The sequence below is a fragment of the Acinonyx jubatus genome, chromosome D4 (assembly GCF_027475565.1).
Source record: "Acinonyx jubatus isolate Ajub_Pintada_27869175 chromosome D4, VMU_Ajub_asm_v1.0, whole genome shotgun sequence".
NCBI classification, from domain to species: domain Eukaryota; kingdom Metazoa; phylum Chordata; class Mammalia; order Carnivora; family Felidae; genus Acinonyx; species Acinonyx jubatus.
In genome coordinates this window covers 89353249-89356637 of record NC_069391.1, presented here as the reverse complement: position 1 = coordinate 89356637, position 3389 = coordinate 89353249, and the positions used below count along the sequence as shown (strand labels likewise).

General features: G+C 44.9%; 1 non-coding gene across 1 annotated transcript; it reads left to right on the top strand.

Annotated features, from left to right (window-relative positions):
* The first annotated feature begins 1404 nt into the window (after positions 1-1404).
* TRNAR-UCG (transfer RNA arginine (anticodon UCG)) lies at positions 1405-1489 on the top strand. The gene has a single exon. It is a non-coding gene; the product is annotated as a tRNA-Arg (tRNA).
* Positions 1490-3389: the final 1900 nt, after the last annotated feature.

Sequence of the window (3389 nt, the reverse complement as noted above, 5' to 3'; positions counted from 1 at the left end):
AAGCCAACGCATTTAAAAATACGTCTGAAGTACGTCCTTATGATCTACAAGAGAAGCCATTGAAAAAATTAGCCTCGATTTTGATCATAAATTACGTATCTGGCTTTTTGCTAGAAAAGAAGCACAAGGCGTGCTTCTCGAGGCGTTGCCGTCTGAGTGAGTGCATGCACATCACACGTGTGCAGTGAAAGGCAGACCCACCAAAGTCATGGGCGCCAGGGGACAGTGAAGCCAGGAGACGAGCAAACAAGAACAGGAATCGCCAAGTCAAGCGGATGATGGAGAGAGAACTCAGAGAGGAATCCAGAATGGGTCTTGTTCTTATCTACTGATCTGTGTTGCACCAATAAAGCTGGATAGAGACAAGCCCATCAGGGACGGACAGTCACAGGACACCCCCCCCCCCCCCATCTAAAGTGGAGAGGTCACTTGCATGAGCTCAGATAAAGGTGATTACTTTTGATGGGTAAGGAGATACTTTAGTATGTAAGCTCATTTTTAAAAACACTATCTGCTAAGTGTTTTTAGCCGGCGATAAGAAGCACAGTAAGAAGAAATGTTTATTCATCAGGCAGCAGAGAAAGAGGGAGACGCAGAAACCGAAACAGGCTCCAGGCTCCGAACTGTCAGCACAGAGCCCGACGTGGGGCTCGAACCCACGAACCGAGCGATCGTGACCTGAGCCGAAGACGGATGCTTAACCGACTGAGCCACCCAGATGTTTCTTCTTATTCTTTTTTTATTCCTAATTTTTCTCTTACTGACACCTGGGTAACAGAGGGGTAAAAAGCAAGCGGGTTGTTAGAAGAGGAGAATTTAAGGCTAGAAAACAGGAAAGGGCCCGAGGCACTAGCTCTGGATTCTGGCACTGGGCTCAGCCAATTTCTGTTGCAGCCATGAGGGAAATCTTCTGTAAATGTCAGCTCAGCCAGGAACATTTATTTTTGCTGTGCAGTGTGATCTCGCTGAATCTCCTGTTGATATCAAGGGCTTTGAATGTCTATGGTTTTTCCAAAGTAAAGCAATCTTGACCTGAGGCTCTGACTCATTTAAATATATCTGTCATGTTCAAAGTCTATGCGTGTATTAGGGAACTGTTTCTTGCTTACAATATCCAAAGAAAATGTGCGTTGGCTTTTATATGAAAGAAAAATGAGTTTAAGGGTCTTTTCTTTTTCTTCGTCATCTGTTCTCTTTCCCAGCAACGGGACTACGCTTTTCTTTTTGTAATTTAAGCTCTAAATCTAGCTCGTGTTGTCCTGGATAATAGAAAAAACATCCAAAAAAAAAAAAAAAAGAAAAAACAAATAAGGGTAGTATCTCTTCAAAGAATAAACACGTGTCCAGACAGTCAGGTCTTTGTCATCGTAAAAAAAGAATTAACAAACGCGAAAATGTTGGGGTGCCTGGGTGGCTCAGTTGGTTGAGCATCTGACTTCGGCTCAGGTCATGATCTCACGGTTCGTGGGTTCGAGCCCCACGTCGGGCTCTGTGCTGACAGCTCAGAGCCTGGAGCCTGCTTCGGATTCTGTGTCTCCCTCTCTCTCTGCGCCTCCCCCACTCAGGTTCTGTTTCTCTGTCTCTCAAAACTAAATAAACATTAAAAAAAATTTTTTCTTTAAAAAAGAAAAAACTTGTTACTTAAAAAAAAAAAATGCGAAAATGAAACAAAACCACTAAATCCGTAAATCCCAGGAGCTAAGTCACAAAACAGTGTCCTGCCACCTTAACTTTTCACATGACCCCTGAGCTAAAAAATTTAAACCAAGAGCAGATTCCCTTTTAAAAAGCCATTGTTTCCATGGTAAGCGGAAGTAGAAACATCTAGACTTGTAAATAGCAGGCGTCCCACTTCAGCAATGCTGCCGGGCACCAAGGAGTGTTGTTCACCTTCACGATAACCTTGTTGGATATTCAGGAAAATGTTGCCAAAACGTTCATCACCTGATGGCATTAAAGAGTGTGTTTCTCACGGCTGAGTCACTCTGGGGGAGAAACGTTGACAAATAAGACAATGCCACATCAGCCCACTTGCCTTCAGCATTTTGCACGTAAGGAGTCCCAAAGTCCAGTTAGACCCTGGTCAACATAACTGTGCTTTATATTTTGTTTTAAATATAGAACTGCATCTCGGGGCGCCTGGGTGGCTCAGTCGGTTAAGCGTCCGACTCCAGCTCAGGTCGTGATCTCACGGTTCGTGAGTTCGAGCCCCCCATCGGGCTCTGGGTCTGTGCTGGCAGCTCGGAGCCTGGAGCCTGCTTCGGATCGTGTGTGTGTATGTGTGTGTGTGTGTGTGTGTGTCTCTGCCCCTCCCCCCGCTTGTGTTCTGCCTGTCTCTGTCTCTCAAAAATAAATAAAATGTAATAAAAAATTTTTTAAAATAATTAAATATAGAACTACATCTCTTACTTCTAAGTATCTCTCAACTGGACTCTCCTTGAATAGTCTATGTATCACGACAGCGATCAGCAACAAGAATGCGGGGTTGTGATTCAATCAAAGCACAACGTTGCTTTATACGTTGCTCTCTCACACCAGGGGCTTGAGAACAGTTGGAAGGTTTCAAGCACTGTCTCAGCTGACTGCCAGGACCGCATTGTGCAGCCGAGTTCCCCCTAAGCCGGGATTTACAGCTCAGAGCGAAAGTGTCCCAGTGTTCCTCTAAGCCTAGGCCACGAACACAAATCAAAAGCCTCAAGCAGGGCTTACACAGAGGCAGCGTTCAGAAGCATCATCATGACGGGAGCGGTGGAGCTTTGTGAGTCACTCCATAGTCACCAGGATTTCTTGGCCGATTTACGAACAGCGTCGGTCTGAAGAAAATGTTTCGTTGGACTAATGAAATACTGATGCCTCTGCCTTGGTGGCTTTTTTTGACTGAGAGTTCTGGCCCAAAGCTGCTGAGTGTTCTGAAAACTCGAACCACGGAAAATGCCTTTTGTTTTATGGATAATGACGTGATTTGCCCCTTGTTGATTCTGTGAAATAAACAACGTGGTAGGAAATAACTGGTTCGGGGGGGTTTGGACGTCCCGCTTCCTAGGAGCGGGGGTCTCACGGCCGCCTGTGCCTTTGCTCGTGTGGTGCCACGCCAGGAGAAATTGAAACAGCAAACTACGAAAATAAAGTTTGTATCTGATCTTATTTTCCTGAGTGTTACGTCTCAGAAAATTAACAACAAAAGACATCGGAAGGTAAAATTCTCATAATCGGGATTCAGGATATAAAAGTCTTTTTTTTTTAAACTTTATTTTAAGAGAGAGAGAGAGAGACTGAGTGGGGGAGATACAGAGAGACGGAGAGAGAGAATGCCAAGCAAGCTCCATGCTGTCAACACAGAGTTTGACATGGGGCTGGAACTCACAAACCATGAGATCGTGACCTGGGCC